At 38.4% G+C, this 17,905-nt stretch overlaps 1 long non-coding RNA gene across 1 annotated transcript; it reads right to left on the reverse strand.

Annotated features, from left to right (window-relative positions):
- Positions 1–320: 320 nt before the first annotated feature.
- LOC120724270 lies at positions 321–14,400 on the reverse strand. The gene is made up of 4 exons (XR_005693875.1): positions 14,386–14,400; positions 11,821–11,830; positions 1,394–1,397; positions 321–449 (listed from the first exon to the last, which is right to left on the reverse strand). It is a non-coding gene; the product is annotated as an uncharacterized LOC120724270 (long non-coding RNA).
- Positions 14,401–17,905: the final 3,505 nt, after the last annotated feature.

A 17,905-nucleotide genomic window follows, 5' to 3' on the forward strand; every position in this document is an offset into this window, starting at 1 on the left:
CAACTCTGCTAAGCTACAAACTGGACTACTTGATGGATTGTCGGAGCATTACGGCTACCGTAGTCAGGAGCCTCGCGGAGTGATACGTACTGTGCTTCAACATAATATTACCATATTGTGTGTGTATAACCTCTTTTTAAGTTTTGTGGATATTATACGTGGTTATGCTGAGGATATGTCAGCCAGTTTCCACTGGAAATGCCTTTCGGTTAAACTGTCAGCAAGGAATTTGCATTTGCACTGTTAAATTTTTATATGACTTTAATGCACATAAAAACAGCTGCTTGTTTAAGTAAAAACTACATTGATGGTGTTGGTTTTTTTGCACTAATAAAGTTGTATTACGTATTAAGTATTTTGTCTAGTGTCAATTATATTGTCACTTATATCGTTATCGCAAATTTTCAAATGTATATTGTGATAAATACTTTTGGTCATATCACCCTGCTCTAGTTTTTATTGCAATGGCCACTTTGTGACCAGATTCACTTATCAACTGCCAGTCCCCTAGTGATCTGTTGTTGCCACTGACTAGTCTCTAGGCCTGTGTGACTTGAACCTAAGCCACAGAGACCACTTTCAAGTAAGATGAACATCTAAATAACTCATATACCATATATATTTAGATTTCAATAAATGCGTGTATGTGCACTTTTACTCAGATGCATTGTGGGAACTCATCTTTGGTGGTGACCCAATAAATTAAAAAAAATTAAAAGACGAGACTGGTAAATGAGTCTTGAAAACACAGACGTTATGCAACATTAGCTTGGAAAATAATTGTTTTCTTTGCTCAAATAATGATTTATTGAAAAGCTCCGTAGACGTTTGCAAGCTTGTCTGAAGATTTGGAATAATAGTGCTTCTTTTGTTTGATTCAAAACAAATTATTTGCTTTCAGTTTAATAAGGATTCTTTGTCATGCAGTCAAGCAGTTACTCTATGTAACAAGCTACAAACACTTCATAATGATTTCAGCATTTACTGGTGTTATTTGTACTTTATCAGACAATTTGTAAGGCAAACCCCTCCACGAACCATGTAATAGTTTGCATGCACATGTCAGCTGGCAGCAGCCTGTTTTCTAACCATTGCTATATGACCGTGGAATAAGCCACGGGCAGGACGATTCATACAGCATCAGAAATGAGCTACGGCTGATAATCCGGTGGTTCAGAGCATATTACAGCCTGATACGGAAAAGTGTGTCACAAACAGGGGATATAAAGAAGAGGATGCTTATAAATATCAGAGGAAGCCTGGAATATACAGTCAAATAGCAAAGAAATATTGAAATGGTTAATATCCCATTTTTAACTGCAGGAAAAGACAGAAAAATGAACCATATAGGCAGCATTTAGGGTCTGAACCGTCCAACTGTAAATAACTCCACCTGTCTTCCTTTTTTCCAAGATCTTCAACTTACCGTGACCTGTGTGACTGAGAACCATACCAGTCCATATGATTTCATGTTCGTAGAAGCATAGATGACTGACATACTTTGTGGTAGCTGTTGTACTTTGGTAATTATTTCCTCCAAATCAGCTAGTAAATATGATCGTGAGACACTTTATTGGGTATACTTTGCTGTACCAGATTGGACCACCTTTGACATAGATTTAAGAGAAGGCAAAAAATGTAATTTTTTTAATAGTTTTAAATAATTTTACATCAGAACAAGCTGCTTTGCCACTATTGACTTGATAGTATCACACAGTTCCAGTAGATTTATTAGCTGTACATCCATGATGCAAATTTCCCATTCCACCACATCCCAAATGTGCTCTGTGTGAGATCTGATGATTGTGGAGGCCATTTGAGTACAGTGGACTCATTGTCATGTTCAAGAAACCGGTTTGAAATTATCTGAGTTTTGTGACAAGCAGCCATCAGAAGACGGACACACTGTGGTCATAAAGGGATGGATATAGTCAGCATAGATAGTCGGAGGGATTTCAACCAGGTTCAGTTGGTAGAAAAGGGCCCAAAGTGTGGTAACAAAATATCTACCACCTGAATCGTTTATATAAGGCAGAATGAATCCACACTTCCATGTTGTTTATGCCAAATTCTGCCCCTACCATTTAACTGATGCAGCAGAAATCAAGACTTGTTTACAGTCTTCTGTGGTCCGGTTTTGGTAAATATTAGCCAGAGTTTCCTTTTCTTAGCTGGCAGTAGTGGCTGGACCCAGTGTGATCTTCTGCTGCTGCACCCGTGTGGTTATTTCTGTCAAGACTCAATATGTTGTGTGTTCAGAGATGCTATTCTGCAAAAAGCAGTCTGGCACTTCTTTTCAGAACTCCAATATCAAAAAAGGCATCTTCGCCAAGAGAACTGCGGCTCACTGGATATTTTCCCCTTTTTCCAGACCATTCTCTGTAAACCCCAGAGGTGAATGCTCAGTTTAAAATTCAGTACACTGATTTGACCATGTCTACATACCTGGAAGCACTAAGTTGCTGCCCTGTCATTGACTGAATAGATATTTGCATTAACAAGCAGTTGTACCTAACAAAAGTGGCCAGTGAGTGCAAATGTAACCTCAAGTGAATAGGCTGAGGAGAGCAAATAAGTAACAAAGTGCATTAACGAGAAAATATAAACTGAAAAACAGTCTGGTCAAAATAAACAGTATGATAGAGCAGCAACAAATAAATAAAAAAACCATTACTACTCGCATCACAAAACACTCCTCTTAAAAAAACACTAGGGAACTGGAGTATGTCATCATCTGTGATAAGTCTTTAATGGCACACATCTATATTAAGCTAATTGAGTTTTGTTTACTCTGTTTCATGGTCTGAAAATGTGCTCAGATGGCAGCTTTAAAGGTCACGTTGTTTGCTTCACTTCTCTTCTGCATAATGTAGCTTTGAGCTTACTGAAATCACCCATACAAGGCAGTCTTAAAGGGGCCGTGGAGATCTGTGGGTCTAGTGTTTATTATACTAAACTTACATTACAGGCAAACTTTCTCCTTTGTCATCTTCTCCTTCTTCTTTCTTCATGTCATGAATGTCATTAATCTGATCGCGAACCCTGAAAAACTTAACTGCAACTTAACATCAGATGTCAGCAACGTAAATGTTTCATACACAAGGATTTTATTTTTTGTTCATCTGTGTTTCTTCACTCTGTTTTTTTTTGGGGAGGGGGGGGTTGCCACGTTGCCATCTTCCTGCTCAGAAGAGGTCAACAATGTACGGCACACCTTAAATAACATTTCACTTAAATCCTGTTTTTCTGTACCAGCTACAATTTTCACAGATTGTTCAGTTCAACTCAGCTCATGTGTGATTACAGATATACCGACTGGAGAGAGAAAAGAGTGCCAAATAGCGTCCTTCTCTGGTTTAATCATCAGCGTACAGGAAGGTTTAATACAGTTCCAGAGGTTTATATGTACTTTATAAAATGCATTTGTTGTTGAAAAGAAATGGTTTTATCATTAAATACTCTAGATGAAATGTTATGTCCATGGCAAAGCACTGAAAAGTGCTTTTTATGGTGCTTTCCAATTATGAGTGACTCACAGGCCTTGCAGGAATCTTGCTACACTGTGCACAAAGCTCTTAAGTGCCTCAAGTTTGGGGTATAGATAGAATGAAAGAAGAGCCAGAGAGTAAGTTTATCACCTGGGCAGCAGCCATGAATTCTGTGAAGCAACATTTCTGCAGACCACAGAATGTCGGTCTAGCCGCTCTTCTTACTGAAATGTTGTTGCTCCTGAGCCAAAGGGAATAACCCTGACAGACTAAACAGAGTTCTTACTGCTTTATCTCTGCATGCCTTTTTCTTCGGCTTTATAAAATACCCCAGAAAGGCACTTCTGTAGGTTGTGTATCTCCTTGAAAAAAATAAACAGTGTGCTGTACATACTTTAGAAAAGCACCACACACAGCTGCAGAAATGCACAAAAATGTGCACCTGCACATGCTCACACAGGAACACAAAGCAGAGTTCAGAAATTCTCCCAAACTTTTTAACATCCTCCAAGATCACTCCAGCTCCAATCCCTGCTCATTGACCTTTGTGCCGACAGGAATTTGATCCTCATAGAATCTTTTCCCAGATTTAGTTTGACTTGATTTTTTTACTCTTATTCACATTTACTATTTTGTATCTGTTCGTCTCTATCTTACTGCAATCAAAATCTAATTTTTCTTTCTCTCTACCATCTCCATCAACCTTGTGTGTGTGTGTGTGTGGTGATGGGAGGGGGGACGTAATGGGATTAGAAGTTTGAATTGTCAGAGCTAAATGTTAGTTATATTGGGAGCGGGAATGTGGCAGGCAGGAAACCCCCTCAAGGGTACAGATGCCTGAGCTGATGGAGAAATGAAAATAATTACCTGGGATTTCTGATTTATGCTTTCATGCAGGCCTGGAGCAGTGCCTTTTACGCCCCTTCGCTGTCTGATTCACTGCACCGTTATCCAGTGGCCTACGTCTGCAGGTGTCAATTTAAGCATGAGGAAAAGCTCTGCCGTGTGGTGTTAAGAGAGGAGAGGCAAGGGAGGCGACTGCCTTCTAGGCCCTGCAAACCCGCAGCAGCTTTTAAATGTCAGACCTCAATGCCCCAGCTTTGCTTTCTAATACAAAATGAATCATAAAAAAAGGTTAGGTAGAAATATCACCGAGTTCAAGGTTGCTGAACCAATGAAGCACACCTCTTTTCATCCACTAGGACTGTAATTTCTCTGTAATCTTTAAAGTAAGTTGCATGTAAATTTAGTTTGACCAGAAACACCCATTTAGAAACTCAAACGTAAACTTGACGATGCATTTCACTCCACGAATCGAGCTATGAATATCAGTGTGTTTGTGGTTTATGTTATCCTGCTTACTGTTCTGAGATGAAGGAGAATTTTAGTCCCTAATTAAATTCTGGTCCAGTGATCCCATTACACACACTTACTTACAAATACCTACCACCGCTTGTTTCTGTTACAATTGTGGTCGGAGCGTTTAAATTGTGTGACTGTGCACCAGGGAGCAAGAAAGCCAGAGTGACTATTTTGAATGATTATAATGTTTTGGATCGATGAGAACACTAAAGCCAATGACACCGAGTTGGTCAGCAGCACCTACCGGGTCAAAAGTTTCCGAATAGCTGTGTAGTGTCACATAACCCAGTAATTCACGAGCCTGATGGGAGAAAATGTGATTAAAAAAATTGCAGTCTAATAAATCCTCAAAGATTTCATACACTCACCCTAAAAATTGATTTTCACATAAAACATGAGATTGCTTGCGGTCCACTGCAGTTCCAAAGGTGGGAAATCAATCAATCCTTCATCACTGCATTTCTGGGTATTAGCTGCCTGAGTTTGTGCTTGGGCTAAAATTTATGAACTTTATTTTTTTTTCCAACTTTTACTTTGAAGTACTTTTAAAACAGCTAATTTAAAAGAAAAAAAAAATCATCTTTGACTTTAGTTTTACCCTCCCAAGGCGGCACAACAATAATATTTTATTGATACGTATAGCACTGTGCAAAAGTCATCCCTCATTTCTTTATATTTTGCAACAAAAATGATAAACAGGCACCATGATTTATTAAGATGTGCAAACATATATGGACATGCAGTATGTACGGGTGGAAAAGAGTTTGAATATTTCTAACAAACTTGAAAATCAATAATTGATATAACCGCCTTTATTTACTCTCATAGGAAAGTGTTCCTGTCACATCTTTAAGTAGCCTTCAGGAATAGTTATCCAGGCTACTTGAGCTCTTCTTTGGATGTTGGCTGCCTGTTGTTTTATTCTCTGTCACAATGATCTCCCACTGCTTAAGTAATGTTGAGGTCCGGGCTCAGAGGAGGCACTATCTCACCGCACTGGCAGTGTGTTTGGGATCATTATCATGCTGAAAGATAAAGCTGTTGCCAATCATATGCTTTCCAGATATAGTGCATGGTGGATCAACATCTGAAGGTAATTTTCTGCATTCCTAATGCCATCACTTTAAACAAGATCCCAAACACCACTGGTGAACCTAAACTCCCGTGCTTGTGTAATCTGGCATACTTCAGCTTTAAGAATGGCTTCTTGACAGCCATCCTGCCACTGCAACCATTTCTAATGAGATTCGCTCAATAATAGATGGATCAACTGAAGGCTTAAATGCATTTATCAGGTCTTGTGTCAGGTCATTGGTGGATTTCTTTTCCCGTTAATGACATGACATTCAAATACTGTGAACCAGCTGTCGGTAAGCCCAATTCTTCTTCTTTATAGAAGAATGCCATTTTTTATAGAGTCAACTAAAGAAGTTGGACAAATTATGTATTCTTGCAACAGGCTTCTAGCAACAAAAGTGCCTACAGATACCACTACTTCTCCTTAAAACAGTAATAAAATGCTACAATTTCACTCACAAAAACAGAAACGTCTTGAATGGTGTGTATCACACAGCAAGCTGTAACTTTTATTGGATAATCCACAATCCATTATTGGAATTTCAAAATCTTATTTGCTTTTCATATGTACCTATTTTACCTAGCTAAGTATATAATTCTTTTTCTCTCTGTTTGCCATATTTTTGAGTAATCTACATTTGGCAAAGCATAAAAAAAAAATGGAAATTATTTTTTTGTTCTGCCAGCCCAATATTTTTAGTGGCCCCCATATGGCCACCCCTATTAAAAATATCTGGTGGTGTTCCTCATTGGAGCACTTGTCAGTCAACGCAGCAACGCCCCTAACTCCAGTGTCAAGGTGGACGAGTTACCTCGGAGTTGTTATGATGAGATAGCCTATCCACAGAAGCCTTTTTTTATTTTTATTTTTTGGACCAAGCTGTAAATATGCTTTTTAATGCTTGTCAACATCAGATTGGAGATTAAATCGCTTTTAGAGCTCAGCACTGGCTTATTTTTCAGCTTCACAGTTGAGTAGCTGGCATCTACACAACATCTCACTCCCAGCTCACACACCCAACTCGCTGGCTTTATGGTATAAACAGTGGGTACCCCTTAAGTGTCTTTTCTATCACGCCGGGTGGTCCAAAAAAGACTAGTAGGTTTTCTTCAGCAGGACAAAAATTCTGTTCTGGGTTACATGTGGTATGTGATAGAAGCTTGTGGTAGATTATGTTTTAAGTTGTGATTAAGTTGTTTTAACCCATGGAAATCAATGTAACAGAAAAAGCCACTAAATTGCATTACAAATGGTGTGAATTGCTTCCTCACCAAGCTTTAGTATGTGACACATTTGAACTGAGATACTAATTTTACTTTAATCTGAGTCCTGGTGTAGTCCTTATTCTACAGAAGCCTTCCTAACAACACACTGCCTGCGCATGGTTTGTGAGCTACAAGTTTGGTTTGCCTCATCTTCCCAGGCCAGCTCCTGTCAAACATACAAAAGCTTGTTCCCACAGCAACTGAGGGTTTTTTTTGTACTTCCTAAAAGGCTTCTTTTCTTGCTTCTTAAAAAATCGATTTGAGAATCTTAAGAATAACACATATGGGTGCAAAGGTGGACTACTAGAACTTATTCTGTTGTTATGATTGTTAGAATTACTACAGTATTTGTACTACCCTAGTAGTTGTTGTTGTTCTATAGCTAGTTCAGTGCTGTCCATACCTCCAGTGTGTTTGTTGAGTCCTCCCTTTTCTTTATTAAGGCTTTCCTCAATATAGTCTGACTTTAGCTTTAGCAACTTCTTACTTCTCCTTCTCTCCACCTTCATTCTTTTTTGCATCAGTTTCAGCCTCTTGTTGAATGACGGTTTGCAAAGGGCATCTGAAATCAATAATAGTAAGAACTGCATCTTTTATTACATTTCCACACCTTGACAGCAGCTTGGAAAGCCTGATCAGAAGCACAAACACAAGCACACACAGGAACAAACACACACACCTCAAGGTCTCCTTCATGTTTGAGCGACCACAGAAATTATGTGCTGATGACACCTAAACAGATTTTGTAATTACTTTTGCCCTGGTGGCCCTGGCCTGCAACAGAGATTTCCAAGTCCTAAAGCTGGTTATTACCTATCCAGAATTGTGGTGTTTGTGCATGTTTGGAGCTGCCTGATATTTATGATGCGATGCAATATAAATATAACTGCAAGTTCAAGCTGAGATTGGAGCCGAGCCAAGCCAGAGAAACGGGAAGGCCCTCCGGGGTTGAATTTTGCAGGTAACGTTGCAGAGGAAGCGGTAAAAGTCTGAGAAGGACAGAGTGTGGTTCGTAGCCTGTAGATGCACCACAACCCCTCCTGTGCACAAACTGATTTGTTCTGTTGGCAGCCGGCAGGCAAAGGTCATCTCTGGTTTCTGTGGAGACTTTTGCTCCCTAAAGCGTCATGCACAAGTTCATGTTAAACATTGTGACCTCTTACAGAAAATAAACCACAGGGTGCTGACAAATACGCCTATAAAAAGTAACATCAAGGAGGTGTTAGACACTTTAGGAGCTGGTGGTCTAAATTTGACCTGACATGCTTAAATATCACAGTCTTTTTTTTTTAATTTTCAAATTATCTAATTTGTTGTTCCTTAAGGCACATTTTGCCTCTAGGCTGTGTCAGATAAAAATATGTTTTGTTTTCACCTGCTCATTAAAATCTAGAAAAAACAGGAAACAAAGTCAAGGACCGACAAGGTGAAGAGCGACTGGAAAACAGCTAAAATCTCATAACAACAGATGTGTCATTGTGTAATCATTTTGTATTTAATTCTGTAAAAAATCTTTTTATCCAGCGGGTCAGGTTCTTTATAATTAGTGTTCAGTCTTTTAACGATTTGTACTCTAAGCTGCAGGCTCATTGATTGGAAAACAGATTAATGTACTCAAAGCAAAACTTACATCTGAGTCCAAGCAACAAATTGAGATCTTTTCATGCATTTAATTCTGTAAAAGGAACCAAAAAATACACTTTGGCTGCTTGTTGAGAGTGTATTCCAGTGTCGCTGCTGTTGTTTGACAAATTCCAGATAGATCCACACTTCGGGTTCGGGTTCGGGTTAGTTGGCTTTGGACGGTAATCGCGAAACACTTGCAAACATTACTGTGAACGTTAGAATTACTGTTGTTCATCATGGGACTTTTGATAAGTTTGATAAGTGAAACCAATCTATTTTTTAAAAAGCTTATCTTGTCTTTAAAATCCAGCTTTGAATATAAAGCTGGAGCTGCAAAACAGAAAGTTTCACATCTGTTGCTGTCATATTGATGACAATGGTCCACATGTAGAATTGTCAACAACAAAAACGTGATTTCAGCCTGAATTGCCCAGTCAAAAAAATGGTGAGCCATGTTAGAGAGGCAAAAATACAAAAGAATGGTGCAGTGGTCTGTTTGTGGTAAGCAGGTGGTATTGGCAGAATAATCTGACCTGCAGAGAAAAACGGGAGAGAAACGGTTTCAAACAGGTTTAGACCATCGCTGTTGGAAAGGGATTTTTGTGAAGTAATAAATAACTACTGTAATTAGCCAGCAGATGAAATAAAACGGTAGTTGGCCTACTCTCCACAGAGTTTACACTCAGTTGCAACATCAAGGTGTATACTGCCCCCTGCTGTGAAGGAATATAAATGTTTTAGGGCTCTTTTGACATTATAAAAAAAAAGGTTGTTTTCTCTGATCAGAGAATCTTTTCCCCCTAACTGATCTAAGATGTCACAGTCTTACTTAGTAGTACATTGAAAATATTTCAAGTAATTCATTCCTGCAGTATTTTCTGGTAAAATTAGTACCATTTTGATACTGTGAGACAAATTAGAAAATCTAGGAGAGCAAATTTAAACTAAAACCAGCCTCCTGGAAAAGGGGGAGGACACTTCATTGCTTCCTCACTTACCTTTATTTTCCTATTTTTTTTAAATCACTAACATGTTTTATTGTTGTTGTTGTTTTTGTGTATATGTGCAGAATTTGACATTGAAAGGTAGTTTTCACAATCATTTGCTGATCAGAGAATAATTTCCTCAACTTAAATTCCCACCATATCCAGTCATGCCTTCATGAATAGGCTGGTTAGAAATTCTTGATGTCTTGATACTTATAATTTCAGGAACTTTTATTGAAGGGTCTTTGACAGTCTGTTGTTATTATAAGATAAACAGATATCACCTTTTCATATTTCCCCTTCACTTTTCCTCACTTTTGAGAACCATCTTCCGGTTATGGCCCCAAACCATAGTTTAAGTCTCTCAGTAAAAGATTAGTAAGGTGAGGATTTGCCACAACAGGAAGACTTATTCCATGAATCAGATAATGCTCACAGAGCACGCCGGGCTCCTGGGGGAAGTTGCACAGTTTATTTGGCTAAAAAACCCACGCTTGCTGTCACTGCAATTGCTTCCAGACATCACACTCTGACAAGACCTCTGAGCCAGCCTCACAGTATTCATATTTCAGATGTCACCGGCAGAAACACACAGACAAAAGTTTCCCACAGAGGGAAAAAGACACAAAGGTCTTTCTTACCACAATACTCACATACCCATACGTTATGTATGTTGAATGAGTTATTGATTGTTCCCAGCATGACAGACGAGGAACAAAATCCACAGTCTTTGTTCTGTGCCAAAGCGCATTATTAAGTTCAACTGAAGCTAATGCAAGGCCCCGGCAGTCTGTGACAGCCAATTAAGTATAAATCTTTGAAAGAAATCTTTTTTTAGTAGAATATTCCCTTTCTGCGTTTCAGCAGACGGGGCTTCTTTGCTGAGCAGCAGATAGTTATGTTTCTAAAAAGCACAACCTGCCCATTAAGTCCAACCCTGGAGAGCAAATACTAGAATTTCAAGACTTTTGAGGAAGTTTATATCTCATTTGCAAAAAACTTACAAAATGACTTAGATGCCCAAAGTATTAAAACACTGGCAAATAGATGTGAGTGATTGCTGTAAAGCTTAATGACAGAGTATTGTGAGACTGCTAAGGTTGGGATTTTTTTATAAACTAATTTTAGATTACCTGATACTGTTAACTTGTTGGAATTTAACTGCTCAGCTTAACTGCTGAAAATAATGTGTCATAAATACTGACTTTGAAATTTATGATAGCATGTCTGACTATAAGAGTTTGTGATGACTGAGCATCGTTTTGTAAATGTAAGCAGGCCCTGTGAAAGCAGCCCAACTCTAACCCCTGCACGCTGGCTGTGAATAAACTTTCTGATCAAGGCTCCAGCTGTAAGCCCAATGCTCAGCAGGAGAACGTGTAACATGGAAACTCTTTTATCCCCAGATAAAAACACACGAATTAAAGTTGAGCTCGGTGATCTTGCTGCATCTCCATCATACTGCCACAGAGCCAGGATTCTTTGACACGATCCATCTGTTGTTTTCCTAATGTCCATTTCAAAAGAAATAAGCCCCATATGGATGAAGGTGAGGAGCTGGTGACACTGTCTGCTTTGTTACACCTTATTGATCTCCACGGGTAACATGAGGTCCTCAAAGTGAATCTGAAAATCAGTTCTTTCATTTCCACGTTTGAGGAAAGTAAAACAATATCCTGAGCGAACTCTGCCAGCATGATCCACTGCAGCCTTTTACTGAGAAGACATCCTATTGGAAGCGCATTAAGATGTTTGACAAATTCTTTGACTCCCTGTTTGTCAGTGACAGATAAGAGAAACGAGGTAAAAGAAGATGCACATCACAAAGCGTTCACTCAGAGATCAATCAACGTCAGCATAGCTGTGTCTGGAAAACAGCAAGACTGTATGGACAAAATAATGGGTGAATGGGTGAAGAAATACATGAGGAATGAGCATGCATGCACATAAGCTCTCCCACTGGTAAAACCCATAAACAAATACATATAGCATTTAGCTCTGATGCTTTATTCCACCTTTCACCTTCTCTCGTGGGAACACATAAACTGGAAAGGACTGCTTTGTGGTTTGCGAGGTTTCCAACAAATGCTTTCTTTTCTCTAGAGCCTCGTTTGCACTCCTGTTCAAGTGAAGCACAATTAGTTTATTTTCTCCCTAAGGCCTAACTCATAGGATATGTCTTTGTTTAGATCATAACGAAATAATGAAATTAAAATGTTTTCTTTTTACTCCACCTGATTTACAACAGCACCAACACCTAAGAGTCTCCCTGTGTTAGAAGAAAGTGGAGATGAAGCTGGATGAAGATGGCTTTCTCTCCCAGGGGACGAGGCTGCTTTTAAAGCAAACGATGACACATGAAAGGCGTCATTAATATTTATAAGAGGTGATCGCAGAGTTGTTTGCATGAAACAAGAGTAAAGCATGCACACATGAAATTCAAATTAAAGTTTCAACTCTGCGTGACAAACTTGTGACTCAATAAAATTGACGAAAACAGTGACAACACATCGAAGACAAAACTCACTCCTTTATTTTTTCCCTGTACAATGTAACAATATATTACATTGTTGTGGAAGGAACATATACTACATATATCGAGACACTTTATCAGGTGATAATCAGAACTGCACTAAATCTTCATGGCACATGTGTGATACAAATCTCCTGTTCTACCACATAACAAAAGTGCTGTATTGGATTGAGATTTGATGACTTTGGAGCCCATTTGAGTAAAGTAAACTTATTGTCATGTTAAAGAAATCAGAGCTTTGTGATATGTTGCATTATCCAGCTGGAAGCAGCCATCAGAGGATGGGTGCACTGTGGTCATAAAGAGATGGACGTGGTCAATACTCAGGTAGGTTATGGCGTTAATAAGCTACTAAGTTGGTAATAAGGTGCCCAAAGTGGTGATAACCATCAACAGCCTGAACCATTAACACAAGGCATCATGGATCCATTCATGTTGTTTAGACTCGATTCTGTTTGTACCATCTGATTGTTGCTGTAAAAACAAGACTTACTAGGCCAGGCAACATTTTCCCAATCTTCTATTGTCTAATTTTGGTCAGCCCATGGACATTCTAGCCTGTCTCTTGCTCACGGATGTCTCTTGGAGTGGCACCTGTTGTGGTCTTGTGCTTCCTGGTTCTGCATGTTGTGTGTTCACATGCTCTTCTGCAATACGTTGGTTCTACCAAGTGGTTATTTAAGTTACTGTTGCCTTTCTGTCAAAGTAGTCTGGCCACAACTCCCTGTTGTCTGGCATCAGCCAGTGAAGGTGTAAAAGCTCTAATAATATAATGTGATTTATGATGTCCTGTTTTGTTAGTACAAATATTTTTTTAAACTCTCTTTAGCTTTGAGTTTTGATGCTTTCTGTTTCAGCAACATGATATTTTCTTGAAGACAGAAGAAGATAACACATGTTTTTGTATATATTTATTCGTTGCTTTAGTGTAGCAGGACTCTTGTTTTCTTGTGGACATTCACTGACACCTAGTGGATAAAGGTGAATGTGTGCTGGCGTTTTATTATGCTGCAATTAACAGTATGAACCTAAAACTATGAAAGATATCATCCTTTGTAGTTTAAATTCGCCTTAGGTTTGAATCATCAGTATCATTTTTTGCGAACGCCTCTATTTTAGTTGCTAAAAACAACAGAAAAAAGACATCTTAAAATTCTCTACGTTTCTGACGTCGATGTTTTATACAGTTAGATTTTAACAAAGTAAACACTTTCAGTCAGTTGTAACCACCATGACCTTTTTTTCACTGCTGAAGTGACTGAATATCTAAATAACAAACTGCAAATATGCATCAAATGTACTTTTTATTGGCCTGTTCTTTTGTTAAATATAATATATATATGTAAATATAAAATGCTAACAATTTACCCGATAATTGTACTGGGATTGTACTGTTTCTTTTTAATGCTGCTGTCATTGTGCAACATTATCCTCATCATATTGTTTCTCTTATTATCCACTGGTGAAAACAAGTTTCTTTGAACACAGTCTTTTCATATAAACGGAAGAGATGATGGCGTCAGATTAATTTTAAGACTTCCACTTCCTTTTTTTCTGTTTTTTTTTTAACCACACAGTTCACTAGATGTCTGTCAGCTGGCCCAGGGCTACAACCAGGGGATTAATATTTAAAGATATTCTTTGATTTGTACTTATGCCATCATTCCTAATGACTTCTTGAGGAGGTTTTAAGAATTCCATGAGTAATTTATGTACCTGTGATCTATAAGTCTCGAATCAGACACCTTGTGATTTAAGCACGTTCATCTTGGATTCACTCAGGACCAAATGAGCAACAGACCAAACAAGAAAAGCTTCTGCATGAGCCAGGTAACGCATATAAATCAGCTGACTAACAAACAAAACCAAACACACAGCTTTGGAGGACGTCAGCACAGCTGGCAATTAGTCGGGGGCAGAAAGAGTATTTGTAGTGTATATGCGTCTCTAACTGCTATAAATCGAAACAAGTGGCAAAATTACTTACATCACTGGCTTTGTTAAGATAAGCTCACACCCGCATTATGTTTAGTTTCGGAAATAATACCTCTGTTGAGCTCATACTTGTTTTGTCCTCACACCTGGACAACTAACCACAGGCCAGCAGTGAAAATTAGACCGCAAACAACAACAACAGCTCTGAATGTATTTGCTTCTAAAGTTGCAGGAAAGTACGGGAGATTAGTCATTCATATCAGCCGTGTCAATATTTTCACTCTCAGCAATCATTTACAGGCGTTTCGCTGCAGGACATTCGGACTTTTGGAACTGCGCTTCTATAATTAGTAGAGTTTGCTCATTTTGTACTGAATTTGTCTTTGTTAAACACGATCAGCATAATAAAGTCTGTCCTCCTGAACCTGCTACTCCAGCTCTAGAATACTGCAACCACGTTAGAAGATGTCACGTCATCGTTTAATGCTCACATGATGCCATCACCTGTTTTATTCAGTCTTCACATCCATTTCCTGTTTAATCTCATTCAATCTGCAACATGAATTCGCCTTCTGTTTTCAATTTTACTCTCAATTACTCCGTTCTTCTATTTTAAAAATAAACTAAAGTCTCCACACTAAGCTCTTACTAAAGGAGACTTACAACTAAGGAAATACTCACCAGAGAAAAGGCCAAATGAACAGTGAGTACGGCTACACAGAACCACTCTAGAAATCAACTGAGGTTAACATGAACTGAATTTAAAATCCATTTATGGCAGTTCAACTTCATATATTTTTACAATAGACTCACCGGTTCAAGTTTTTTTATGCGCACAAAGCTAAGTTATGTATTGATTACTTGGGGACACCTGTCTTTGGTCTGTATTCTACCATTAACTGAATTACAGTACATTAAACTTCAACTTAAACGCCTACAGTACGCTGAATATAAACGACTGTGGTTAGGGTCTTTCCCAACCTCCATCTGTACCTGAAATTCTCAGAAAAGCCTTGCTGTCCGCTCATGTGATCCAGCTCAGGGTGGCTAAAGTGAACTTTGAATGCTGTTATGTTGGAACTGTGCAAAAAGTCAAGCAGCACACACAAGCACACTTTCAGAAGCACAAAATGATTCACACACTCATGCTGCATGTGTTTCAGCACAACTGTCATTTTCACTAATCTATCAATAGGTCTACCGTCGTGTACAGATATGCTGTACGTGAACAAGTTAAGACAACTTTCAGTGCTCATTTTATGAATACAAGTGAAAATAGATATTATTCATGTCCACTTGTTTGTTCTGTTGTTGTCTTTCTAAAATTGTCTGTATTTCTTGAAGTTGATCAGGTTTGCTAAACTTGCTAAAAAACAACAACAACAAAAAACATTAAAGAAAACAAACTGCACAATTAAAGTTTTCACAACCAGGCAAGAAACAACTTGACTTATAAGAAACCCACGGGAGAAATACAACAACAACCAACAGCAACATGGTGAAAAGCATCAAAGACTACAGGACATCACCGAGCCACACTGCAAAGAACTGACTAACAACTGGAATGTGTCATATTGTCAGTATGATAAACGCCAGCATCTCGCATACTGTAGTTCACACAAAGTGCACGACCTGAGAACACTCACCAATGTAAAGATGACAGCAGACTGATAGTAGACTGAAGCGCGGTCTCCACCCGAAACAGCATGATCTATGTGGAAATGTCACAGCTGAGGCTCTGTTACATCTCAGCAGCAAAACAGAAGACATTAAAGGATGGAAACTTGAATGTCAGATTGAATTCATTTGCAAATGTTATTTAATTGTATCCTTTAGGTAACAGAGAGCAAAGTCACGTTTGCTGTATGCAGTTTGTAGCCTAATCCATGATTCTCTGCTCTGTGCTTTGGTGGTTTGAGTAAACCTTCTTGTTTTTATAAATAGAGCAGAGTGAAAGTGAAAGTAAAGGTGAGAAAGCAAATTGCAGCTTGTACACAGTTCAAAACACAATGTGTTTTAGAGTGTTTATTCATGTTATAATGTAGGTGCACTCAGTGTGAGAATCTGCTGTTCCTTTACTGCTTGAGAGGAGCAGAAGGCAAACGCTGTCACAGAAAACAAAGAAGAGCAGCAAGAAAGGAGCACTAATTGGTTTACAGTAGCATAGAAGCCATTTGGTGTATTTCACAGTCTCGTGTGTGCTGATGGTTGTGGCTTGATCTCTTTTGATTCCTATTGCCATAAACGTTCATCCACTGATTTTAAATTGCACGTAGAGCACCTCTAAATACAATTTTGAGGAACTTGTCTTTAACTACTGAAGCTCTATTTAATGCTACTCACGTATCCTCAGTTATAGTATTTTAAGGATGAAATTACTTTGTATTATTAGATCTGATAGATGTAGCTAGTTAAAACATAATAAGCTTAATATACCGTTGAAGATTGACTAAGACATTGCCAAGCAACTTTCCCTTGCCTTAATGCCTTAAGCTATAAAGATGCAGGAGGATTCGGTCATTTATGATAGCAAAAGGCAAGATTACCCAGAAGTGATTATGATTTTAACAGTCAATAAATACACACACTGGACATTTTATAAGGTAGAATGGCAATACCAATTTTACTTATATAGGACATTTGATTATATGTAAATTAAATGTGCTTAAAACAGAAAGTAAAAGCATAAAAAATCACTGCACATTTACTATGCCTTAAGGCAGTGAAAACAAAATAAAACAATACAAATATGCACAGCTATTAAGTGTAATGGCCTGTGTGCCTGTTTGAACGTACACACAGATGTAAAAGTAGTTTGTTCCAAAGAACAGAACCACAGTACCTGAAAGCACCTTCGGCACACTTGGATCTGATTCTAGGAACATTTGAAAGAGCTGCACTAGATTACAGGAGAGATCATCAGGTGCAGTACTGGTACTTTCTAGTACTTTGCTGGATGCCGTTTTGGCTTCAGAACTGCCTTAATTATTTGTGGCAAAGATTCAGAAAGGAGCTGAATACATTCCTCAGAGATTTTGGTCTATGGCATTTAGTAAAGTAATACAAAATAAAAGAGTCTGATCTCTTTGTACGATTCAGTCTGGTTTAAAACGACTTACTTAATGTTCAGTTACACACTCTCTGCAGGCTTTTTGAATTGTTTATCATCGTTTAATGGTTTATTAACTTATTATTATTAATGACAAATTAATTGTTTTATTTTACTTATTAATTCTACTAATTTCTCATACATTTTTAATTCCATACTTAAGTAATATATGTTATTCACTAACTTCTCATACAGCCTGGGACCCCACTGACTGCTAATGCTTTCTTTATAAAGAGGGCCAAAATTAGATATTAGCAATTAACTGTTCATTACAGTTTTCATAAAGCCTTGTGAAAACTGTGGGCTACTTACACTCCTGGCGCATTTCATAACCTCACGCTTTCCACCTTAACAGTATGAGGCAATCTTGCACAATGTTGCGCGTGCCGCCAGACATTTTCCACGTGTCAGCACAACCGAGACGCGACGAGCCGGGAGCCGGTGAGGCAGACTGCCGCGGGGAAATACACGAGGCAACGATCGTGCAAAAAGATGTGAGTGCATTCTGTCAACTTACTATCTG

The sequence above is a fragment of the Simochromis diagramma genome, unplaced genomic scaffold, assembly GCF_900408965.1.
Source record: "Simochromis diagramma unplaced genomic scaffold, fSimDia1.1 OVJJ01000685.1, whole genome shotgun sequence".
Classification (NCBI taxonomy): domain Eukaryota; kingdom Metazoa; phylum Chordata; class Actinopteri; order Cichliformes; family Cichlidae; genus Simochromis; species Simochromis diagramma.